The following is a 27,207-nucleotide window of genomic DNA, read 5'->3' on the forward strand; positions in this document are numbered from 1 at the left end:
TCCCCTGAAATGTTTTTCGGTGGAAACAGATGGGTTTTTATCATCGGAAACAGAATTAGCCCTCGACGTCTGAATAACTTTTTTTGAAAAAATCCCTAAGCCGCGCGGTCACAATTTCTGCTCAAAATCTGACGTTCTGCAATTCACTCAAAAATGTTGGCAAACTGTTGCAAGTGATCCCCTGAAAGGTTTTTCGGTGGAAACAGATGGGTTTTTATCATCGGAAACAGAATTAGCCCTCGACGTCTGAACCACTTTTTTTGAAAAAATCCCTAAGCCGCGCGGTCACAATTTCTGCTCAAAATCTGACGTTCTGCAATTCACTCAAAAATGTTGGCAAACTGTTGCAAGTGATCCCCTGAAATGTTTTTCGGTGGAAACAGATGGGTTTTTATCATCGGAAACAGAATTAGCCCTCGACGTCTGAATAACTTTTTTTGAAAAAATCCCTAAGCCGCGCGGTCACAATTTCTGCTCAAAATCTGACGTTCTGCAATTCACTCAAAAATGTTGGCAAACTGTTGCAAGTGATCCCCTGAAAGGTTTTTCGGTGGAAACAGATGGGTTTTTATCATCGGAAACAGAATTAGCCCTCGACGTCTGAACCACTTTTTTTGAAAAAATCCCTAAGCCGCGCGGTCACAATTTCTGCTAAAAATCTGACGTTCTGCAATTCACTCAAAAATGTTGGCAAACTGTTGCAAGTGATCCCCTGCAATGTTTTTCGGTGGAAACAGATGGGTATTTATCATCGGAAACAGAATTAGCCCTCGACGTCTGAACCACTTTTTTTGAAAAAATCCCTAAGCCGCGCGGTCACAATTTCTGCTCAAAATCTGACGTTCTGCAATTCACTCCAAAATGTTTGCAAACTGTTGCAAGTGATCCCCTGAAATGTTTTTCGGTGGAAACAGATGGGTATTTATCATCGGAAACAGAATTAGCCCTCGACGTCTGAACAACTTTTTTTGAAAAAATCCCTAAGCCGCGCGGTCACAATTTCTGCTCAAAATCTGACGTTCTGCAATTCACTCAAAAATGTTGGCAAACTGTTGCAAGTGATCCCCTGAAATGTTTTTCGGTGGAAACAGATGGGTTTTTATCATCGGAAACAGAATTAGCCCTCGACGTCTGAACCACTTTTTTTGAAAAAATCCCTAAGCCGCGCGGTCACAATTTCTGCTCAAAATCTGACGTTCTGCAATTCACTCAAAAATGTTGGCAAACTGTTGCAAGTGATCCCCTGCAATGTTTTTCGGTGGAAACAGATGGGTATTTATCATCGGAAACAGAATTAGCCCTCGACGTCTGAACCACTTTTTTTGAAAAAATCCCTAAGCCGCGCGGTCACAATTTCTGCTCAAAATCTGACGTTCTGCAATTCACTCCAAAATGTTTGCAAACTGTTGCAAGTGATCCCCTGAAATGTTTTTCGGTGGAAACAGATGGGTATTTATCATCGGAAACAGAATTAGCCCTCGACGTCTGAACAACTTTTTTTGAAAAAATCCCTAAGCCGCGCGGTCACAATTTCTGCTCAAAATCTGACGTTCTGCAATTCACTCAAAAATGTTGGCAAACTGTTGCAAGTGATCCCCTGAAATGTTTTTCGGTGGAAACAGATGGGTTTTTATCATCGGAAACAGAATTAGCCCTCGACGTCTGAATAACTTTTTTTGAAAAAATCCCTAAGCCGCGCGGTCACAATTTCTGCTCAAAATCTGACGTTCTGCAATTCACTCAAAAATGTTGGCAAACTGTTGCAAGTGATCCCCTGAAAGGTTTTTCGGTGGAAACAGATGGGTTTTTATCATCGGAAACAGAATTAGCCCTCGACGTCTGAACCACTTTTTTTGAAAAAATCCCTAAGCCGCGCGGTCACAATTTCTGCTCAAAATCTGACGTTCTGCAATTCACTCAAAAATGTTGGCAAACTATTGCAAGTGATCCCCTGAAATGTTTTTCGGTGGAAACAGATGGGTTTTTATCATCGGAAACAGAATTAGCCCTCGACGTCGGAACAACTTTTTTTGAAAAAATCCCTAAGCCGCGCGGTCACAATTTCTTCTAAAAATCTGACGTACTGCAATTCACTCAAAAATGTTGGCAAACTGTTGCAAGTGATCCCCTGAAATGTTTTTCGGTGGAAACAGATGGGTTTTTATCATCGGAAACAGAATTAGCCCTCGACGTCGGAAAAACTTTTTTTGAAAAAATCCCTAAGCTGCACGGTCACAATTTCTGCTCAAAATCTGACGTTCTGCAATTCACTCAAAAATGTTGGTAAACTGTTGCAAGTGATCCCCTGAAATGTTTTTCGGTGGAAACAGATGGGTTTTTATCATCGGAAACAGAATTAGCCCTCGACGTCTGAACAACTTTTTTTGAAAAAATCCCTAAGCCGCGCGGTCACAATTTCTGCTAAAAATCTGACGTTCTGCAATTCACTCAAAAATGTTGGCAAACTGTTGCGAGTGATCCCGTGAAATGTTTTTCGGTGGAAACAGATGAGTTTTTATCATCGGAAACAGAATTAGCCCTCGACGTCTGAACAACTTTTTTTGAAAAAATCCCTAAGCCGCTCGGTCACAATTTCTGCTCAAAATCTGACGTTCTGCAATTCACTCCAAAATGTTGGCAAACTGTTGCAAGTGATCCCCTGAAATGTTTTTCGATGGAAACAGATGGGTTTTTATCATCGGAAACAGAATTAGCCCTTGACGTCTGAACAACTTTTTTTGAAAAAATCCCTAAGCCGCGCGGTCACAATTTCTGCTAAAAATCTGACGTTCTGCAATTCACTCCAAAATGTTGGCAAACTGTTGCAAGTGATCCCCTGAAAGGTTTTTCGGTGGAAACAGATGGGTTTTTATCATCGGAAACAGAATTAGTCCTCGACGTCTGAACCACTTTTTTTGAAAAAAATCCCTAAGCCGCGCGGTCACAATTTCTGCTCAAAATCTGACGTTCTGCAATTCACTCAAAAATGTTGGCAAACTGTTGCAAGTGATCCCCTGCAATGTTTTTCGGTGGAAACAGATGGGTATTTATCATCGGAAACAGAATTAGCCCTCGACGTCTGAACAACTTTTTTTGAAAAAATCCCTAAGCCGCGCGGTCACAATTTCTGCTCAAAATCTGACGTTCTGCAATTCACTCCAAAATGTTGGCAAACTGTTGCAAGTGATCCCCTGAAAGGTTTTTCGGTGGAAACAGATGGGTTTTTATCATCGGAAACAGAATTAGCCCTCGACGTCTGAACCACTTTTTTTGAAAAAATCCCTAAGCCGCGCGGTCACAATTTCTGCTCAAAATCTGACGTTCTGCAATTCACTCAAAAATGTTGGCAAACTGTTGCAAGTGATCCCCTGCAATGTTTTTCGGTGGAAACAGATGGGTATTTATCATCGGAAACAGAATTAGCCCTCGACGTCTGAACCACTTTTTTTGAAAAAATCCCTAAGCCGCGCGGTCACAATTTCTGCTCAAAATCTGACGTTCTGCAATTCACTCCAAAATGTTTGCAAACTGTTGCAAGTGATCCCCTGAAATGTTTTTCGGTGGAAACAGATGGGTATTTATCATCGGAAACAGAATTAGCCCTCGACGTCTGAACAACTTTTTTTGAAAAAATCCCTAAGCCGCGCGGTCACAATTTCTGCTCAAAATCTGACGTTCTGCAATTCACTCAAAAATGTTGGCAAACTGTTGCAAGTGATCCCCTGAAATGTTTTTCGGTGGAAACAGATGGGTTTTTATCATCGGAAACAGAATTAGCCCTCGACGTCTGAATAACTTTTTTTGAAAAAATCCCTAAGCCGCGCGGTCACAATTTCTGCTCAAAATCTGACGTTCTGCAAATCACTCAAAAATGTTGGCAAACTGTTGCAAGTGATCCCCTGAAAGGTTTTTCGGTGGAAACAGATGGGTTTTTATCATCCGAAACAGTATTAGCCCTCGACGTCGGAACAACTTTTTTTGAAAAAATCCCTAAGCCGCGCGGTCACAATTTCTGCTAAAAATCTGACATTCTGCAATTCACTCAAAAATGTTGGCAAACTGTTGCAAGTGATCCCTTGAAATGTTTTTCGGTAGAAACAGATGGGTTTTTATCATCGGAAACAGAATTAGTCCTTGACGTCTGAACAACCTTTTTTGAAAAAATCCCTAAGCCTCGCGGTCACAATTTCTGCTCAAAATCTGACGTTCTGCAATTCACTCAAAAATGTTGGCAAACTGTTGCAAGTGATCCCCTGAAATGTTCTTCGGTGGAAACAAATGGGTTTTTATCATCGGGAACAGAATTAGCCCTCGACGTCTGAACAACTTTTTTTGAAAAAATCCCGAAGCCGCGCGGTCACAATTTCTGCTCAAAATCTGACGTTCTGCAATTCACTCAAAAATGTTGGCAAACTGTTGCGAGTGATCCCGTGAAATGTTTTTCGGTGGAAACAGATGGGTTTTTATCATCGGAAACAGAATTAGCCCTCGACGTCTGAACAACGTTTTTTGAAAAAATCCCTAAGCCGCGCGGTCGCAATTTCTGCTCAAAATCTGACGTTCGGCAATTCACTCAAAAATGTTGGCAAACTGTTGCAAGTGATCCCCTGAAATGTTTTTCGGTAGAAACAGATGGGTTTTTATCATCGGAAGCAGAATTAGTCCTTGACGTCTGAACAACTTTTTCTGAAAAAATCCCTAAGCCGCGCGGTCACAATTTCTGCTAAAAATCTGACGTTCTGCAATTCACTCAAAAATGTTGGCAAACTGTTGCAAGTGATCCCCTGAAATGTTTTTCGGTGGAAACAGATGGGTTTTTATCATCGGAAACAGAATTAGCCCTCGACGTCGGAACAACATTTTTTGAAAAAATCCCTAAGCCGCGCGGTCACAATTTCTTCTAAAAATCTGACGTACTGCAATTCACTCCAAAATGTTGGGAAACTGTTGCAAGTGATCCCCTGAAATGTTTTTCGGTGGAAACAGATGGGTTTTTATCATCGGAAACAGAATTAGCCCTCGACGTCTGAATAACTTTTTTTGAAAAAATCCCTAAGCCGCGCGGTCACAATTTCTGCTCAAAATCTGACGTTCTGCAATTCACTCAAAAATGTTGGCAAACTGTTGCAAGTGATCCCCTGAAAGGTTTTTCGGTGGAAACAGATGGGTTTTTATCATCGGAAACAGAATTAGCCCTCGACGTCTGAACCACTTTTTTTGAAAAAATCCCTAAGCCGCGCGGTCACAATTTCTGCTCAAAATCTGACGTTCTGCAATTCACTCAAAAATGTTGGCAAACTGTTGCAAGTGATCCCCTGAAATGTTTTTCGGTGGAAACAGATGGGTTTTTATCATCGGAAACAGAATTAGCCCTCGACGTCTGAATAACTTTTTTTGAAAAAATCCCTAAGCCGCGCGGTCACAATTTCTGCTCAAAATCTGACGTTCTGCAATTCACTCAAAAATGTTGGCAAACTGTTGCAAGTGATCCCCTGAAAGGTTTTTCGGTGGAAACAGATGGGTTTTTATCATCGGAAACAGAATTAGCCCTCGACGTCTGAACCACTTTTTTTGAAAAAATCCCTAAGCCGCGCGGTCACAATTTCTGCTAAAAATCTGACGTTCTGCAATTCACTCAAAAATGTTGGCAAACTGTTGCAAGTGATCCCCTGCAATGTTTTTCGGTGGAAACAGATGGGTATTTATCATCGGAAACAGAATTAGCCCTCGACGTCTGAACCACTTTTTTTGAAAAAATCCCTAAGCCGCGCGGTCACAATTTCTGCTCAAAATCTGACGTTCTGCAATTCACTCCAAAATGTTTGCAAACTGTTGCAAGTGATCCCCTGAAATGTTTTTCGGTGGAAACAGATGGGTATTTATCATCGGAAACAGAATTAGCCCTCGACGTCTGAACAACTTTTTTTGAAAAAATCCCTAAGCCGCGCGGTCACAATTTCTGCTCAAAATCTGACGTTCTGCAATTCACTCAAAAATGTTGGCAAACTGTTGCAAGTGATCCCCTGAAATGTTTTTCGGTGGAAACAGATGGGTTTTTATCATCGGAAACAGAATTAGCCCTCGACGTCTGAACCACTTTTTTTGAAAAAATCCCTAAGCCGCGCGGTCACAATTTCTGCTCAAAATCTGACGTTCTGCAATTCACTCAAAAATGTTGGCAAACTGTTGCAAGTGATCCCCTGCAATGTTTTTCGGTGGAAACAGATGGGTATTTATCATCGGAAACAGAATTAGGCCTCGACGTCTGAACCACTTTTTTTGAAAAAATCCCTAAGCCGAGCGGTCACAATTTCTGCTCAAAATCTGACGTTCTGCAATTCACTCCAAAATGTTTGCAAACTGTTGCAAGTGATCCCCTGAAATGTTTTTCGGTGGAAACAGATGGGTATTTATCATCGGAAACAGAATTAGCCCTCGACGTCTGAACAACTTTTTTTGAAAAAATCCCTAAGCCGCGCGGTCACAATTTCTGCTCAAAATCTGACGTTCTGCAATTCACTCAAAAATGTTGGCAAACTGTTGCAAGTGATCCCCTGAAATGTTTTTCGGTGGAAACAGATGGGTTTTTATCATCGGAAACAGAATTAGCCCTCGACGTCTGAATAACTTTTTTTGAAAAAATCCCTAAGCCGCGCGGTCACAATTTCTGCTCAAAATCTGACGTTCTGCAATTCACTCAAAAATGTTGGCAAACTGTTGCAAGTGATCCCCTGAAAGGTTTTTCGGTGGAAACAGATGGGTTTTTATCATCGGAAACAGAATTAGCCCTCGACGTCTGAACCACTTTTTTTGAAAAAATCCCTAAGCCGCGCGGTCACAATTTCTGCTAAAAATCTGACGTTCTGCAATTCACTCAAAAATGTTGGCAAACTATTGCAAGTGATCCCCTGAAATGTTTTTCGGTGGAAACAGATGGGTTTTTATCATCGGAAACAGAATTAGTCCTCGACGTCGGAACAACTTTTTTTGAAAAAATCCCTAAGCCGCGCGGTCACAATTTCTTCTAAAAATCTGACGTACTGCAATTCACTCAAAAATGTTGGCAAACTGTTGCAAGTGATCCCCTGAAATGTTTTTCGGTGGAAACAGATGGGTTTTTATCATCGGAAACAGAATTAGCCCTCGACGTCTGAATAACTTTTTTTGAAAAAATCCCTAAGCCGCGCGGTCACAATTTCTGCTCAAAATCTGACGTTCTGCAAATCACTCAAAAATGTTGGCAAACTGTTGCAAGTGATCCCCTGAAAGGTTTTTCGGTGGAAACAGATGGGTTTTTATCATCGGAAACAGAATTAGCCCTCGACGTCTGAACCACTTTTTTTGAAAAAATCCCTAAGCCGCGCGGTCACAATTTCTGCTCAAAATCTGACGTTCTGCAATTCACTCAAAAATGTTGGCAAACTGTTGCAAGTGATCCCTTGAAATGTTTTTCGGTAGAAACAGATGGGTTTTTATCATTGGAAACAGAATTAGTCCTTGACGTCTGAACAACCTTTTTTGAAAAAATCCCTAAGCCTCGCGGTCACAATTTCTGCTCAAAATCTGACGTTCTGCAATTCACTCAAAAATGTTGGCAAACTGTTGCAAGTGATCCCCTGAAATGTTCTTCGGTGGAAACAAATGGGTTTTTATCATCGGGAACAGAATTAGCCCTCGACGTCTGAACAACTTTTTTTGAAAAAATCCCTAAGCCGCGCGGTCACAATTTCTGCTAAAAATCTGACGTTCTGCAATTCACTCCAAAATGTTGGCAAACTGTTGCAAGTGATCCCCTGAAAGGTTTTTCGGTGGAAACAGATGGGTTTTTATCATCGGAAACAGAATTAGCCCTCGACGTCGGAACAACTTTTTTTGAAAAAATCCCTAAGCCGTGCGGTCACAATTTCTGCTCAAAATCTGACGTTCTGCAATTCACTCAAAAATGTTGGCAAACTGTTGCAAGTGATCCCCTGAAAGGTTTTTCGGTTGAAACAGATGGGTTTTTATCATCGGAAACAGAATTAGCCCTCGACGTCGGAAAAACTTTTTTTGAAAAAATCCCTAAGCTGCACGGTCACAATTTCTGCTCAAAATCTGACGTTCTGCAATTCACTCAAAAATGTTGGCAAACTGTTGCAAGTGATCCCCTGCAATGTTTTTCGGTGGAAACAGATGGGTATTTATCATCGGAAACAGAATTAGCCCTCGACGTCTGAACAACTTTTTTTGAAAAAATCCCTAAGCCGCGCGGTCACAATTTCTGCTCAAAATCTGACGTTCTGCAATTCACTCAAAAATGTTGGCAAACTGTTGCAAGTGATCCCCTGAAATGTTTTTCGGTGGAAACAGATGGGTTTTTATCATCGGAAACAGAATTAGCCCTCGACGTCTGAATAACTTTTTTTGAAAAAATCCCTAAGCCGCGCGGTCACAATTTCTGCTCAAAATCTGACGTTCTGCAATTCACTCAAAAATGTTGGCAAACTGTTGCAAGTGATCCCCTGAAAGGTTTTTCGGTGGAAACAGATGGGTTTTTATCATCGGAAACAGAATTAGCCCTCGACGTCTGAACCACTTTTTTTGAAAAAATCCCTAAGCCGCGCGGTCACAATTTCTGCTAAAAATCTGACGTTCTGCAATTCACTCAAAAATGTTGGCAAACTATTGCAAGTGATCCCCTGAAATGTTTTTCGGTGGAAACAGATGGGTTTTTATCATCGGAAACAGAATTAGTCCTCGACGTCGGAACAACTTTTTTTGAAAAAATCCCTAAGCCGCGCGGTCACAATTTCTTCTAAAAATCTGACGTACTGCAATTCACTCAAAAATGTTGGCAAACTGTTGCAAGTGATCCCCTGAAATGTTTTTCGGTGGAAACAGATGGGTTTTTATCATCGGAAACAGAATTAGCCCTCGACGTCTGAATAACTTTTTTTGAAAAAATCCCTAAGCCGCGCGGTCACAATTTCTGCTCAAAATCTGACGTTCTGCAAATCACTCAAAAATGTTGGCAAACTGTTGCAAGTGATCCCCTGAAAGGTTTTTCGGTGGAAACAGATGGGTTTTTATCATCGGAAACAGAATTAGCCCTCGACGTCTGAACCACTTTTTTTGAAAAAATCCCTAAGCCGCGCGGTCACAATTTCTGCTCAAAATCTGACGTTCTGCAATTCACTCAAAAATGTTGGCAAACTGTTGCAAGTGATCCCTTGAAATGTTTTTCGGTAGAAACAGATGGGTTTTTATCATTGGAAACAGAATTAGTCCTTGACGTCTGAACAACCTTTTTTGAAAAAATCCCTAAGCCTCGCGGTCACAATTTCTGCTCAAAATCTGACGTTCTGCAATTCACTCAAAAATGTTGGCAAACTGTTGCAAGTGATCCCCTGAAATGTTCTTCGGTGGAAACAAATGGGTTTTTATCATCGGGAACAGAATTAGCCCTCGACGTCTGAACAACTTTTTTTGAAAAAATCCCTAAGCCGCGCGGTCACAATTTCTGCTAAAAATCTGACGTTCTGCAATTCACTCCAAAATGTTGGCAAACTGTTGCAAGTGATCCCCTGAAAGGTTTTTCGGTGGAAACAGATGGGTTTTTATCATCGGAAACAGAATTAGCCCTCGACCTCTGAACAACTTTTTTTGAAAAAATCCCTAAGCCGCGCGGTCACAATTTCTGCTCAAAATCTGACGTTCTGCAATTCACTCAAAAATGTTGGCAAACTGTTGCAAGTGATCCCCTGAAAGGTTTTTCGGTTGAAACAGATGGGTTTTTATCATCGGAAACAGAATTAGCCCTCGACGTCGGAAAAACTTTTTTTGAAAAAATCCCTAAGCTGCACGGTCACAATTTCTGCTCAAAATCTGACGTTCTGCAATTCACTCAAAAATGTTGGCAAACTGTTGCAAGTGATCCCCTGCAATGTTTTTCGGTGGAAACAGATGGGTATTTATCATCGGAAACAGAATTAGCCCTCGACGTCTGAACAACTTTTTTTGAAAAAATCCCTAAGCCGCGCGGTCACAATTTCTTCTAAAAATCTGACGTACTGCAATTCACTCAAAAATGTTGGCAAACTGTTGCAAGTGATCCCCTGAAATGTTTTTCGGTGGAAACAGATGGGTTTTTATCATTGGAAACAGAATTAGCCCTCGACGTCTGAATAACTTTTTTTGAAAAAATCCCTAAGCCGCGCGGTCACAATTTCTGCTCAAAATCTGACGTTCTGCAATTCACTCAAAAATGTTGGCAAACTGTTGCAAGTGATCCCCTGAAAGGTTTTTCGGTGGAAACAGATGGGTTTTTATCATCGGAAACAGAATTAGCCCTCAACATCTGAACCACGTTTTTTGAAAAAATCCCTAAGCCGCGCGGTCACAATTTCTCCTAAAAATCTGACGTTCTGCAATTCACTCAAAAATGTTGGCAAACTGTTGCAAGTGATCCCCTGAATTGTTTTTCGGTGGAAACAGATGGGTTTTTATCATCGGAAACAGAATTAGCCCTCGACGTCTGAATAACTTTTTTTGAAAAAATCCCTAAGCCGCGCGGTCACAATTTCTGCTAAAAATCTGACATTCTGCAATTCACTCAAAAATGTTGGCAAACTGTTGCAAGTGATCCCTTGAAATGTTTTTCGGTAGAAACAGATGGGTTTTTATCATCGGAAACAGAATTAGTCCTTGACGTCTGAACAACCTTTTTTGAAAAAATCCCTAAGCCTCGCGGTCACAATTTCTGCTCAAAATCTGACGTTCTGCAATTCACTCAAAAATGTTGGCAAACTGTTGCAAGTGATCCCCTGAAATGTTCTTCGGTGGAAACAAATGGGTTTTTATCATCGGGAACAGAATTAGCCCTCGACGTCTGAACAACTTTTTTTGAAAAAATCCCGAAGCCGCGCGGTCACAATTTCTGCTCAAAATCTGACGTTCTGCAATTCACTCAAAAATGTTGGCAAACTGTTGCGAGTGATCCCGTGAAATGTTTTTCGGTGGAAACAGATGGGTTTTTATCATCGGAAACAGAATTAGCCCTCGACGTCTGAACAACGTTTTTTGAAAAAATCCCTAAGCCGCGCGGTCGCAATTTCTGCTCAAAATCTGACGTTCTGCAATTCACTCAAAAATGTTGGCAAACTGTTGCAAGTGATCCCCTGAAATGTTTTTCGGTAGAAACAGATGGGTTTTTATCATCGGAAGCAGAATTAGTCCTTGACGTCTGAACAACTTTTTCTGAAAAAATCCCTAAGCCGCGCGGTCACAATTTCTGCTAAAAATCTGACGTTCTGCAATTCACTCAAAAATGTTGGCAAACTGTTGCAAGTGATCCCCTGAAATGTTTTTCGGTGGAAACAGATGGGTTTTTATCATCGGAAACAGAATTAGCCCTCGACGTCGGAACAACATTTTTTGAAAAAATCCCTAAGCCGCGCGGTCACAATTTCTTCTAAAAATCTGACGTACTGCAATTCACTCCAAAATGTTGGGAAACTGTTGCAAGTGATCCCCTGAAATGTTTTTCGGTGGAAACAGATGGGTTTTTATCATCGGAAACAGAATTAGCCCTCGACGTCTGAATAACTTTTTTTGAAAAAATCCCTAAGCCGCGCGGTCACAATTTCTGCTCAAAATCTGACGTTCTGCAATTCACTCAAAAATGTTGGCAAACTGTTGCAAGTGATCCCCTGAAAGGTTTTTCGGTGGAAACAGATGGGTTTTTATCATCGGAAACAGAATTAGCCCTCGACGTCTGAACCACTTTTTTTGAAAAAATCCCTAAGCCGCGCGGTCACAATTTCTGCTCAAAATCTGACGTTCTGCAATTCACTCAAAAATGTTGGCAAACTGTTGCAAGTGATCCCCTGCAATGTTTTTCGGTGGAAACAGATGGGTATTTCTCATCGGAAACAGAATTAGCCCTCGACGTCTGAACAACTTTTTTTGAAAAAATCCCTAAGCCGCGCGGGCACAATTTCTGCTCAAAATCTGACGTTCTGCAATTCACTCCAAAATGTTGGCAAACTGTTGCAAGTGATCCCCTGAAATGTTTTTCGGTAGAAACAGATGGATTTTTATCATCGGAAACAGGATTAGTCCTTGACGTCTGAACAACTTTTTTTGAAAAAATCCCTAAGCCGCGCGGTCACAATTTCTGCTCATAATCTGATGTTCTGCAATTCATTCAAAAATGTTGGGAAACTGTTGCAAGTGATCCCCTGAAATGTTTTTCGGTGAAAATAGATGGGTTTTTATCATCGGAAACAGAATTAGCCCTCGACGTCGGAACAACTTTTTCTGAAAAAATCCCTAAGCCGCGCGGTCACAATTTCTGCTAAAAATCTGACGTTCTGCAATTCACTCAAAAATGTTGGCAAACTGTTGCAAGTGATCCCCTGAATTGTTTTTCGGTGGAAACATATGGGTTTTTATCATCGGAAACAGAATTAGCCCTCGACGTCTGAATAACTTTTTTTGAAAAAATCCCTAAGCCGCTCGGTCACAATTTCTGCTAAAAATGTGACATTCTGCAATTCACTCAAAAATGTTGGCAAACTGTTGCAAGTGATCCCTTGAAATGTTTTTCGGTAGAAACAGATGGGTTTTTATCATCGGAAACAGAATTAGTCCTTGACGTCTGAACAACCTTTTTTGAAAAAATCCCTAAGCCTCGCGGTCACAATTTCTGCTCAAAATCTGACGTTCTGCAATTCACTCAAAAATGTTGGCAAACTGTTGCAAGTGATCCCCTGAAATGTTCTTCGGTGGAAACAAATGGGTTTTTATCATCGGGAACAGAATTAGCCCTCGACGTCTGAACAACTTTTTTTGAAAAAATCCCTAAGCCGCGCGGTCACAATTTCTGCTCAAAATCTGACGTTCTGCAATTCACTCAAAAATGTTGGCAAACTGTTGCGAGTGATCCCGTGAAATGTTTTTCGGTGGAAACAGATGAGTTTTTATCATCGGAAACAGAATTAGCCCTCGACGTCTGAACAACTTTTTTTGAAAAAATCCCTAAGCCGCTCGGTCACAATTTCTGCTCAAAATCTGACGTTCTGCAATTCACTCCAAAATGTTGGCAAACTGTTGCAAGTGATCCCCTGAAATGTTTTTCGGTGGAAACAGATGGGTTTTTATCATCGGAAACAGAATTAGCCCTTGACGTCTGAACAACTTTTTTTGAAAAAATCCCTAAGCCGCTCGGTCACAATTTCTGCTAAAAATGTGACATTCTGCAATTCACTCAAAAATGTTGGCAAACTGTTGCAAGTGATCCCTTGAAATGTTTTTCGGTAGAAACAGATGGGTTTTTATCATCGGAAACAGAATTAGTCCTTGACGTCTGAACAACCTTTTTTGAAAAAATCCCTAAGCCTCGCGGTCACAATTTCTGCTCAAAATCTGACGTTCTGCAATTCACTCAAAAATGTTGGCAAACTGTTGCGAGTGATCCCGTGAAATGTTTTTCGGTGGAAACAGATGAGTTTTTATCATCGGAAACAGAATTAGCCCTCGACGTCTGAACAACTTTTTTTGAAAAAATCCCTAAGCCGCTCGGTCACAATTTCTGCTCAAAATCTGACGTTCTGCAATTCACTCCAAAATGTTGGCAAACTGTTGCAAGTGATCCCCTGAAATGTTTTTCGGTGGAAACAGATGGGTTTTTATCATCGGAAACAGAATTAGCCCTTGACGTCTGAACAACTTTTTTTGAAAAAATCCCTAAGCCGCGCGGTCACAATTTCTGCTAAAAATCTGACGTTCTGCAATTCACTCCAAAATGTTGGCAAACTGTTGCAAGTGATCCCCTGAAAGGTTTTTCGGTGGAAACAGATGGGTTTTTATCATCGGAAACAGAATTAGCCCTCGACGTCTGAACAACTTTTTTTGAAAAAATCCCTAAGCCGCGCGGTCACAATTTCTGCTAAAAATCTGACGTTCTGCAATTCACTCAAAAATGTTGGCAAACTGTTGCAAGTGATCCCCTGAAATGTTTTTCGGTGGAAACAGATGGGTTTTTATCATCGGAAACAGAATTAGCCCTCGACGTCGGAACAACTTTTTTTGAAAAAATCCCTAAGCCGCGCGGTCACAATTTCTGCTCAAAATCTGACGTTCTGCAATTCACTCAAAAATGTTGGCAAACTGTTGCAAGTGATCCCCTGAAATGTTTTTCGGTAGAAACAGATGGGTTTTTATCATCGGAAGCAGAATTAGTCCTTGACGTCTGAACAACTTTTTTTGAAAAAATCCCTAAGCCGCGCGGTCACAATTTCTGCTAAAAATCTGACGTTCTGCAATTCACTCAAAAATGTTGGCAAACTGTTGCAAGTGATCCCCTGAAATATTTTTCCGTGGAAACAGATGGGTTTTTATCATCCGAAACAGTATTAGCCCTCGACGTCGGAACAACTTTTTTTGAAAAAATCCCTAAGCCGCGCGGTCACAATTTCTTCTAAAAATCTGACGTACTGCAATTCACTCAAAAATGTTGGCAAACTGTTGCAAGTGATCCCCTGAAATGTTTTTCGGTGGAAACAGATGGGTTTTTATCATCGGAAACAGAATTAGCCCTCGACGTCTGAATAACTTTTTTTGAAAAAATCCCTAAGCCGCGCAGTCACAATTTCTGCTCAAAATCTGACGTTCTGCAATTCACTCAAAAATGTTGGCAAACTGTTGCAAGTGATCGCCTGAAAGGTTTTTCGGTGGAAACAGATGGGTTTTTATCATCGGAAACAGAATTAGCCCTCGACGTCTGAACCACTTTTTTTGAAAAAAATCCCTAAGCCGCGCGGTCACAATTTCTGCTCAAAATCTGACGTTCTGCAATTCACTCAAAAATGTTGGCAAACTGTTGCAAGTGATCCCCTGCAATGTTTTTCGGTGGAAACAGATGGGTATTTATCATCGGAAACAGAATTAGCCCTCGACGTCTGAACAACTTTTTTTGAAAAAATCCCTAAGCCGCGCGGTCACAATTTCTGCTCAAAATCTGACGTTCTGCAATTCACTCCAAAATGTTGGCAAACTGTTGCAAGTGATCCCCTGAAAGGTTTTTCGGTGGAAACAGATGGGTTTTTATCATCAGAAACAGAATTAGCCCTCGACGTCTGAACCACTTTTTTTGAAAAAATCCCTAAGCCGCGCGGTCACAATTTCTGCTCAAAATCTGACGTTCTGCAATTCACTCAAAAATGTTGGGAAACTGTTGCAAGTGATCCCCTGCAATGTTTTTCGGTGGAAACAGATGGGTATTTATCATCGGAAACAGAATTAGCCCTCGACGTCGGAACAACTTTTTTTGAAAAAATCCCTAAGCCGCGCGGTCACAATTTCTGCTCAAAATCTGACGTTCTGCAATTCACTCAAAAATGTTGGCAAACTGTTGCAAGTGATCGCCTGAAAGGTTTTTCGGTGGAAACAGATGGGTTTTTATCATCGGAAACAGAATTAGCCCTCGACGTCTGAACCACTTTTTTTGAAAAAAATCCCTAAGCCGCGCGGTCACAATTTCTGCTCAAAATCTGACGTTCTGCAATTCACTCAAAAATGTTGGCAAACTGTTGCAAGTGATCCCCTGCAATGTTTTTCGGTGGAAACAGATGGGTATTTATCATCGGAAACAGAATTAGCCCTCGACGTCTGAACAACTTTTTTTGAAAAAATCCCTAAGCCGCGCGGTCACAATTTCTGCTAAAAATCTGACGTTCTGCAATTCACTCAAAAATGTTGGCAAACTGTTGCAAGTGATCCCCTGAAATGTTTTTCGGTGGAAACAGATGGGTTTTTATCATCGGAAACAGAATTAGCCCTCGACGTCGGAACAACTTTTTTTGAAAAAATCCCTAAGCCGCGCGGTCACAATTTCTTCTAAAAATCTGACGTACTGCAATTCACTCAAAAATGTTGGCAAACTGTTGCAAGTGATCCCCTGAAATGTTTTTCGGTGGAAACAGATGGGTTTTTATCATCGGAAACAGAATTAGCCCTCGACGTCTGAATAACTTTTTTTGAAAAAATCCCTAAGCCGCGCAGTCACAATTTCTGCTCAAAATCTGACGTTCTGCAATTCACTCAAAAATGTTGGCAAACTGTTGCAAGTGATCGCCTGAAAGGTTTTTCGGTGGAAACAGATGGGTTTTTATCATCGGAAACAGAATTAGCCCTCGACGTCTGAACCACTTTTTTTGAAAAAAATCCCTAAGCCGCGCGATCACAATTTCTGCTCAAAATCTGACGTTCTGCAATTCACTCAAAAATGTTGGCAAACTGTTGCAAGTGATCCCCTGCAATGTTTTTCGGTGGAAACAGATGGGTATTTATCATCGGAAACAGAATTAGCCCTCGACGTCTGAACAACTTTTTTTGAAAAAATCCCTAAGCCGCGCGGTCACAATTTCTGCTCAAAATCTGACGTTCTGCAATTCACTCCAAAATGTTGGCAAACTGTTGCATGTGATCCCCTGAAAGGTTTTTCGGTGGAAACAGATGGGTTTTTATCATCGGAAACAGAATTAGCCCTCGACGTCTGAACCACTTTTTTTGAAAAAATCCCTAAGCCGCGCGGTCACAATTTCTGCTCAAAATCTGACGTTCTGCAATTCACTCAAAAATGTTGGCAAACCGTTGCAAGTGATCCCCTGCAATGTTTTTCGGTGGAAACAGATGGGTATTTATCATCGGAAACAGAATTAGCCCTCGACGTCTGAACAACTTTTTTTGAAAAAATCCCTAAGCCGCGCGGTCACAATTTCTGCTCAAAATCTGACGTTCTGCAATTCACTCCAAAATGTTGGCAAACTGTTGCAAGTGATCCCCTGAAATGTTTTTCGGTGGAAACAGATGGGTATTTATCATCGGAAACAGAATTAGCCCTCGACGTCTGAACAACTTTTTTTGAAAAAATCCCTAAGCCGCGCGGTCACAATTTCTGCTCAAAATCTGACGTTCTGCAATTCACTCAAAAATGTTGGCAAACTGTTGCAAGTGATCCCCTGAAATGTTTTTCGGTGGAAACAGATGGGTTTTTATCATCGGAAACAGAATTAGCCCTCGACGTCTGAATAACTTTTTTTGAAAAAATCCCTAAGCCGCGCGGTCACAATTTCTGCTCAAAATCTGACGTTCTGCAAATCACTCAAAAATGTTGGCAAACTGTTGCAAGTGATCCCCTGAAAGGTTTTTCGGTGGAAACAGATGGGTTTTTATCATCGGAAACAGAATTAGCCCTCGACGTCTGAACCACTTTTTTTGAAAAAATCCCTAAGCCGCGCGGTCACAATTTCTGCTAAAAATCTGACGTTCTGCAATTCACTCAAAAATGTTGGCAAACTGTTGCAAGTGATCCCCTGAAATGTTTTTCGGTGGAAACAGATGGGTTTTTATCATCGGAAACAGAATTAGCCCTCGACGTCGGAACAACTTTTTTTGAAAAAATCCCTAAGCCGCGCGGTCACAATTTCTTCTAAAAATCTGACGTACTGCAATTCACTCAAAAATGTTGGCAAACTGTTGCAAGTGATCCCCTGAAATGTTTTTCGGTGGAAACAGATGGGTTTTTATCATCGGAAACAGAATTAGCCCTCGACGTCTGAATAACTTTTTTTGAAAAAATCCCTAAGCCGCGCGGTCACAATTTCTGCTCAAAATCTGACGTTCTGCAAATCACTCAAAAATGTTGGCAAACTGTTGCAAGTGATCCCCTGAAAGGTTTTTCGGTGGAAACAGATGGGTTTTTATCATCGGAAACAGAATTAGCCCTCGACGTCTGAACAACTTTTTTTGAAAAAATCCCTAAGCCGCGCGGTCACAATTTCTGCTCAAAATCTGACGTTCTGCAATTCATTCAAAAATGTTGGGAAACTGTTGCAAGTGATCCCCTGAAATGTTTTTTGGTGAAAATAGATGGGTTTTTATCATCGGAAACAGAATTAGCCCTCGACGTCGGAACAACTTTTTCTGAAAAAATCCCTAAGCCGCGCGGTCACAATTTCTGCTAATAATCTGACGTTCTGCAATTCAGTCAAAAATGTTGGCAAACTGTTGCAAGTGATCCCCTGAAATGTTTTTCGGTAGAAACAGATGGGTTTTTATCATCGGGAACAGAATTAGCTCTCGACGTCTGAACAACTTTTTTTGAAAAAATCCCTAAACCGCGCGGTCACAATTTCTGCTAAAAATCTGACGTTCTGCAATTCACTCCAAAATGTTAGCAAACTGTTGCAAGTGATCACCTGAAAGGTTTTTCGGTGGAAACAGATGGGTTTTTATCATCGGAAACAGAATTAGCCCTCGACGTCGGAACAACTTTTTTTGAAAAAATCCCTAAGCCGCGCGGTCACAATTTCTGCTCAAAATCTGACGTTCTGCAATTCACTCCAAAATGTTGGCAAACTGTTGCAAGTGATCCCCTGAAAGGTTTTTCGGTGGAAACAGATGGGTTTTTATCATCGGAAACAGAATTAGCCCTCGACGTCTGAACCACTTTTTTTGAAAAAATCCCTAAGCCGCGCGGTCACAATTTCTGCTCAAAATCTGACGTTCTGCAATTCACTCCAAAATGTTGGCAAACTGTTGCAAGTGATCCCCTGAAAGGTTTTTCGGTGGAAACAGATGGGTTTTTATCATCGGAAACAGAATTAGCCCTCGACGTCTGAACCACTTTTTTTGAAAAAATCCCTAAGCCGCGCGGTCACAATTTCTGCTCAAAATCTGACGTTCTGCAATTCACTCCAAAATGTTGGCAAACTGTTGCAAGTGATCCCCTGAATTGTTTTTCGGTGGAAACAGATGGGTTTTTATCATCGGAAACAGAATTAGTCCTTGACGTCTGAACAACTTTTTTTGAAAAAATCCCTAAGCCGCGCGGTCACAATTTCTGCTCAAAATCTGACGTTCTGCAATTCACTCCAAAATGTTGGCAAACTGTTGCAAGTGATCCTCTGAAATGTTTTTCGGTAGAGACAGATGGGTTTTTATCATCGGAAACAGAATTAGTCCTTGACGTCTGAACAACTTTTTTTGAAAAAATCCCTAAGCCACGCGGTCACAATTTCTGCTAAAAATCTGACGTTCTGCAATTCACTCAAAAATGCTGGCAAACTGTTGCAAGTGATCCCCTGAAAGGTTTTTCGGTGGAAACAGATGGGTTTTTATCATCGGAAACAGAATTAGCCCTCGACGTCTGAACAACTTTTTTTGAAAAAATCCCTAAGCCGCGCGGTCACAATTTCTTCTAAAAATCTGACGTTCTGCAATTCACTCAAAAATGTTGGCAAACTGTTGCAAGTGATCCCCTGAAATGTTTTTCGGTGGAAACAGATGGGTTTTTATCATCGGAAACAGAATTAGCCCTCGACGTCTGAATAACTTTTTTTGAAAAAATCCCTAAGCCGCGCGGTCACAATTTCTGCTCAAAATCTGACGTTCTCCAAATCACTCAAAAATGTTGGCAAACTGTTGCAAGTGATCCCCTGAAAGGTTTTTCGGTGGAAACAGATGGGTTTTTATCATCGGAAACAGAATTAGCCCTCGACGTCTGAACAACTTTTTTTGAAAAAATCCCTAAGCCGCGCGGTCACAATTTCTGCTAAAAATCTGACGTTCTGCAATTCACTCAAAAATGTTGGCAAACTGTTGCAAGTGATCCCCTGAAATGTTTTTCGGTGGAAACAGATGGGTTTTTATCATCGGAAACAGAATTAGCCCTCGACGTCGGAACAACTTTTTTTGAAAAAATCCCTAAGCCGCGCGGTCACAATTTCTTCTAAAAATCTGACGTACTGCAATTCACTCAAAAATGTTGGCAAACTGTTGCAAGTGATCCCCTGAAATGTTTTTCGGTGGAAACAGAGGGGTTTTTATCATCGGAAACAGACTTAGCCCTCGACGTCTGAATAACTTTTTTTGAAAAAATCCCTAAGCCGCGCGGTCACAATTTCTGCTCAAAATCTGACGTTCTGCAAATCACTCAAAAATGTTGGCAAACTGTTGCAAGTGATCCCCTGAAAGGTTTTTCGGTGGAAACAGATGGGTTTTTATCATCGGAAACAGAATTAGCCCTCGACGTCTGAACCACTTTTTTTGAAAAAATCCCTAAGCCGCGCGGTCACAATTTCTGCTCAAAATCTGACGTTCTGCAATTCACTCAAAAATGTTGGCAAACTGTTGTAAGTGATCCCTTGAAATGTTTTTCGGTAGAAACAGATGGGTTTTTATCATCGGAAATAGAATTAGTCCTTGATGTCTGAACAACCTTTTTTGAAAAAATCCCTAAGCCTCGCGGGCACAATTTCTGCTCAAAATCTGACGTTCTGCAATTCACTCAAAAATGTTGGCAAACTGTTGCATGTGATCCCCTGAAATGTTCTTCGGTGGAAACAAATGGGTTTTTATCATCGGAAACAGAATTAGCCCTCGACGTCTGAACCACTTTTTTTGAAAAAATCCCTAAGCCGCGCGGTCACAATTTCTGCTCAAAATCTGACGTTCTGCAATTCACTCAAAAATGTTGGCAAACTGTTGCAAGTGATCCCTTGAAATGTTTTTCGGTAGAAACAGATGGGTTTTTATCATCGGAAACAGAATTAGTCCTTGACGTCTGAACAACCTTTTTTGAAAAAATCCCTAAGCCTCGCGGTCACAATTTCTGCTCAAAATCTGACGTTCTGCAATTCACTCAAAAATGTTGGCAAACTGTTGCATGTGATCCCCTGAAATGTTCTTCGGTGGAAACAAATGGGTTTTTATCATCGGGAACAGAATTAGCCCTCGACGTCTGAACAACTTTTTTTGAAAAAATCCCTAAGCCGCGCGGTCACAATTTCTGCTAAAAATCTGACATTCTGCAATTCACTCAAAAATGTTGGCAAACTGTTGCAAGTGATCCCCTGAAAGGTTTTTCGGTGGAAACAGATGGGTTTTTATCATCGGAAACAGAATTAGCCCTCGACGTCTGAACCACTTTTTTTGAAAAAATCCCTAAGCCGCGCGGTCACAATTTCTGCTCAAAATCTGACGTTCTGCAATTCACTCAAAAATGTTGGCAAACTGTTGCAAGTGATCCCTTGAAATGTTTTTCGGTAGAAACAGGTGGGTTTTTATCATCGGAAACAGAATTAGTCCTTGACGTCTGAACAACCTTTTTTGAAAAAATCCCTAAGCCTCGCGGTCACAATTTCTGCTAAAAATCTGACGTTCTGCAATTCACTCAAAAATGTTGGCAAACTGTTGCAAGTGATCCCCTGAAATGTTCTTCGGTGGAAACAGATGAGTATTTATCATCGGAAACAGAATGAGCCCTCGACGTCTGAACAACTTTTTTTGAAAAAATCCCTAAGCCGCGCGGTCACAATTTCTGCTCAAAATCTGACGTTCTGCAATTCACTCAAAAATGTTGGCAAACTGTTGCAAGTGATCCCCTGAAATGTTTTTCGGTGGAAACAGATGGGTTTTTATCATCGGAAACAGAATTAGCCCTCGACGTCGGAACAACTTTTTTTGAAAAAATCCCTAAGCCGCGCGGTCACAATTTCTTCTAAAAATCTGACGTACTGCAATTCACTCAAAAATGTTGGCAAACTGTTGCAAGTGATCCCCTGAAATGTTTTTCGGTGGAAACAGATGGGTTTTTATCATCGGAAACAGAATGAGCCCTCGACGTCTGAATAACTTTTTTTGAAAAAATCCCTAAGCCGCGCGGTCACAATTTCTGCTCAAAATCTGACGTTCTCCAAATCACTCAAAAATGTTGGCAAACTGTTGCAAGTGATCCCCTGAAAGGTTTTTCGGTGGAAACAGATGGGTTTTTATCATCGGAAACAGAATTAGCCCTCGACGTCTGAACCACTTTTTTTGAAAAAATCCCTAAGCCGCGCGGTCACAATTTCTGCTAAAAATCTGACGTTCTGCAATTCACTCAAAAATGTTGGCAAACTGTTGCAAGTGATCCCCTGAAATGTTTTTCGGTGGAAACAGATGGGTTTTTATCATCGGAAACAGAATTAGCCCTCGACGTCGGAACAACTTTTTTTGAAAAAATCCCTAAGCCGCGCGGTCACAATTTCTTCTAAAAATCTGACGTACTGCAATTCACTCAAAAATGTGGGCAAACTGTTGCAAGTGATCCCCTGAAATGTTTTTCGGTGGAAACAGAGGGGTTTTTATCATCGGAAACAGAATTAGCCCTCGACGTCTGAATAACTTTTTTTGAAAAAATCCCTAAGCCGCGCGGTCACAATTTCTGCTCAAAATCTGACGTTCTGCAAATCACTCAAAAATGTTGGCAAACTGTTGCAAGTGATCCCCTGAAAGGTTTTTCGGTGGAAACAGATGGGTTTTTATCATCGGAAACAGAATTAGCCCTCGACGTCTGAACCACTTTTTTTGAAAAAATCCCTAAGCCGCGCGGTCACAATTTCTGCTAAAAATCTGACGTTCTGCAATTCACTCAAAAATGTTGGCAAACTGTTGCAAGTGATCCCTTGAAATGTTTTTCGGTAGAAACAGATGGGTTTTTATCATCGGAAACAGAATTAGTCCTTGACGTCTGAACAACCTTTTTTGAAAAAATCCCTAAGCCTCGCGGTCACAATTTCTGCTCAAAATCTGACGTTCTGCAATTCACTCAAAAATGTTGGCAAACTGTTGCATGTGATCCCCTGAAATGTTCTTCGGTGGAAACAAATGGGTTTTTATCATCGGGAACAGAATTAGCCCTCGACGTCTGAACAACTTTTTTTGAAAAAATCCCTAAGCCGCGCGGTCACAATTTCTGCTAAAAATCTGACGTTCTGCAATTCACTCAAAAATGTTGGCAAACTGTTGCGAGTGATCCCGTGAAATGTTTTTCGGTGGAAACAGATGGGTTTTTATCATCGGAAACAGAATTAGCCCTCGACGTCTGAACAACTTTTTTTGAAAAAATCCCTAAGCCGCGCGGTCACAATTTCTGCTAAAAATCTGACATTCTGCAATTCTGTCAAAAATGTTGGCAAACTGTTGCAAGTGATCCCCTGAAATGTTTTTCGGTAGAAACAGATGGTTTTTTATCATCGGGAACAGAATTAGCCCTCGACGTCTGAACAACTTTTTTTGAAAAAATCCCTAAGCCGCGCGGTCACAATTTCTGCTCAAAATCTGACGTTCTGCAATTCACTCAAAAATGTTGGCAAACTGTTGCGAGTGATCCCGTGAAATGTTTTTCGGTGGAAACAGATGGGTTTTTATCATCGGAAACAGAATTAGCCCTCGACGTCTGAACAACTTTTTTTGAAAAAATCCCTAAGCCGCGCGGTCACAATTTCTGCTCAAAATCTGACGTTCTGCAAATCACTCAAAAATGTTGGCAAACTGTTGCAAGTGATCCCCTGAAAGGTTTTTCGGTGGAAACAGATGGGTTTTTATCATCGGAAACAGAATTAGCCCTCGACGTCTGAACCACTTTTTTTGAAAAAATCCCTAAGCCGCGCGGTCACAATTTCTGCTCAAAATCTGACGTTCTGCAATTCACTCAAAAATGTTGGCAAACTGTTGCAAGTGATCCCTTGAAATGTTTTTCGGTAGAAACAGATGGGTTTTTATCATCGGAAACAGAATTAGTCCTTGACGTCTGAACAACCTTTTTTGAAAAAATCCCTAAGCCTCGCGGTCACAATTTCTGCTCAAAATCTGACGTTCTGCAATTCACTCAAAAATGTTGGCAAACTGTTGCATGTGATCCCCTGAAATGTTCTTCGGTGGAAACAAATGGGTTTTTATCATCGGGAACAGAATTAGCCCTCGACGTCTGAACAACTTTTTTTGAAAAAATCCCTAAGCCGCGCGGTCACAATTTCTGCTAAAAATCTGACGTTCTGCAATTCACTCAAAAATGTTGGCAAACTGTTGCGAGTGATCCCGTGAAATGTTTTTCGGTGGAAACAGATGGGTTTTTATCATCGGAAACAGAATTAGCCCTCGACGTCTGAACAACTTTTTTTGAAAAAATCCCTAAGCCGCGCGGTCACAATTTCTGCTAAAAATCTGACATTCTGCAATTCTGTCAAAAATGTTGGCAAACTGTTGCAAGTGATCCCCTGAAATGTTTTTCGGTAGAAATAGATGGTTTTTTATCATCGGGAACAGAATTAGCCCTCGACGTCTGAACAACTTTTTTTGAAAAAATCCCTAAGCCGCGCGGTCACAATTTCTGCTCAAAATCTGACGTTCTGCAATTCACTCAAAAATGTTGGCAAACTGTTGCAAGTGATCCCGTGAAATGTTTTTCGGTGGAAACAGATGGGTTTTTATCATCGGAAACAGAATTAGCCCTCGACGTCTGAACAACTTTTTTTGAAAAAATCCCTAAGCCGCGCGGTCACAATTTCTGCTCAAAATCTGACGTTCTGCAATTCACTCCAAAATGTTGGCAAACTGTTGCAAGTGATCCCCTGAAATGTTTTTCGGTGGAAACAGATGGGTTTTTATCATCGGAAACAGAATTAGCCCTCGACGTCTGAACAACTTTTTTTGAAAAAATCCCTAAGCCGCGCGGTCACAATTTCTGCTAAAAATCTGACGTTCTGCAATTCACTCCAAAATGTTGGCAAACTGTTGCAAATGATCCCCTGAAAGGTTTTTCGGTGGAAACAGATGGGTTTTTATCATCGGAAACAGAATTAGCCCTCGACGTCGGAACAACTTTTTTTTAAAAAATCCCTAAGCCGCGCGGTCACAATTTCTGCTCAAAATCTGACGTTCTGCAATTCACTCAAAAATGTTGGCAAACTGTTGCAAGTGATCCCCTGAAATGTTTTTCGGTGGAAACAGATAGGTTTTTATCATCGGAAACAGAATTAGCCCTCGACGTCGGAACAACTTTTTTTGAAAAAATCCCTAAGCCGCGCGGTCACAATTTCTGCTCAAAATCTGACGTTCTGCAATTCACTCAAAAATGTTGGCAAACTGTTGCAAGTGATCCCTTGAAATGTTTTTCGGTGGAAACAGATGGGTTTTTATCATCGGAAACAGAATTAGCCCTCGACGTCTGAACCACTTTTTTTGAAAAAATCCCTAAGCCGCGCGGTCACAATTTCTGCTCAAAATCTGACGTTCTGCAATTCACTCAAAAATGTTGGCAAACTGTTGCAAGTGATCCCCTGAAATGTTTTTCGGTGGAAACAGATGGGTTTTTATCATCGGAAACAGAATTAGCCCTCGACGTCGGAACAACTTTTTTTGAAAAAATCCCTAAGCCGCGCGGTCACAATTTCTTCTAAAAATCTGACGTACTGCAATTCACTAAAAAATGTGGGCAAACTGTTGCAAGTGATCCCCTGAAATGTTTTTCGGTGGAAACAGAGGGGTTTTTATCATCGGAAACAGAATTAGCCCTCGACGTCTGAATAACTTTTTTTGAAAAAATCCCTAAGCCGCGCGGTCACAATTTCTGCTCAAAATCTGACGTTCTGCAAATCACTCAAAAATGTTGGCAAACTGTTGCAAGTGATCCCCGGAAAGGTTTTTCGGTGGAAACAGATGGGTTTTTATCATCGGAAACAGAATTAGCCCTCGACGTCTGAACCACTTTTTTTGAAAAAATCCCTAAGCCGCGCGGTCACAATTTCTGCTCAAAATCTGACGTTCTGCAATTCACTCAAAAATGTTGGCAAACTGTTGCAAGTGATCCCTTGAAATGTTTTTTGGTAGAAACAGATGGGTTTTTATCATCGGAAACAGAATTAGTCCTTGACGTCTGAACAACCTTTTTTGAAAAAATCCCTAAGCCTCGCGGTCACAATTTCTGCTCAAAATCTGACGTTCTGCAATTCACTCAAAAATGTTGGCAAACTGTTGCATGTGATCCCCTGAAATGTTCTTCGGTGGAAACAAATGGGTTTTTATCATCGGGAACAGAATTAGCCCTCGACGTCTGAACAACTTTTTTTGAAAAAATCCCTAAGCCGCGCGGTCACAATTTCTGCTCAAAATCTGACGTTCTGCAATTCACTCAAAAATGTTGGCAAACTGTTGCGAGTGATCCCGAGAAATGTTTTTCGGTAGAAACAGATGGGTTTTTATCATCGGAAACAGAATTAGCCCTCGACGTCGGAACAACTTTTTTTGAAAAAATCCCTAAGCCGCGCGGTCACAATTTCTGCTCAAAATCTGACGTTCTGCAATTCACTCAAAAATGTTGGCAAACTGTTGCAAGTGATCCCCTGCAATGTTTTTCGGTGGAAACAGATGGGTTTTTATCATCGGAAACAGAATTAGCCCTCGACGTCTGAATAACTTTTTTTGAAAAAATCCCTAAGCCGCGCGGTCACAATTTCTGCTCAAAATCTGACGTTCTGCAATTCACTCCAAAATGTTGGCAAACTGTTGCAAGTGATCCCCTGAAAGGTTTTTCGGTGGAAACAGATGGGTTTTTATCATCGGAAAGAGAATTAGCCCTCGACGTCTGAACCACTTTTTTTGAAAAAGTCCCTAAGCCGCGCGGTCACAATTTCTGCTCAAAATCTGACGTTCTGCAATTCACTCAAAAATGTTGGCAAACTGTTGCAAGTGATCCCCTGCAATGTTTTTCGGTGGAAACAGATGGGTATTTATCATCGGAAACAGAATTAGCCCTCGACGTCTGAACAACTTTTTTTCAAAAAATCCCTAAGCCGCGCGGTCACAATTTCTGCTCAAAATCTGACGTTCTGCAATTCACTCCAAAATGTTGGCAAACTGTTGCAAGTGATCCCCTGAAATGTTTTTCGGTAGAAACAGATGGATTTTTATCATCGGAAACAGAATTAGCCCTCGACGTCTGAACAACTTTTTTTGAAAAAATCCCTAAGCCGCGCGGTCACAATTTCTGCTAAAAATCTGACGTTCTGCAATTCACTCAAAAATGTTGGCAAACTGTTGCAAGTGATCCCCTGAATTGTTTTTCGGTGGAAACAGATGGGTTTTTATCATCGGAAACAGAATTAGTCCTTGACGTCTGAACAACTTTTTTTGAAAAAATCCCTAAGCCGCGCGGTCACAATTTCTGCTCAAAATCTGACGTTCTGCAATTCACTCCAAAATGTTGGCAAACTGTTGCAAGTGATCCCCTGAAATGTTTTTCGGTGGAAACAGATGGGTTTTTATCATCGGAAACAGAATTAGCCCTCGACGTCGGAACAACTTTTTTTGAAAAAATCCCTAAGCCGCGCGGTCACAATTTCTTCT

General features: G+C 41.1%; 1 protein-coding gene across 1 annotated transcript in view; it reads right to left on the reverse strand.

The window, feature by feature from the left end:
• The window catches only part of LOC310698600 (claudin-34-like), a 424,090-nt gene that overhangs the window by 212,977 nt on the left and 183,906 nt on the right, over nt 1–27,207 (reverse strand). The gene's annotated exons all lie outside the window — the stretch shown is intronic.

The sequence above is a fragment of the Podarcis liolepis genome (assembly GCF_965112155.1).
Source record: "Podarcis liolepis genome assembly, chromosome: 2".
In the NCBI taxonomy this organism is placed as follows: Eukaryota; Metazoa; Chordata; class Lepidosauria; order Squamata; family Lacertidae; genus Podarcis; species Podarcis liolepis.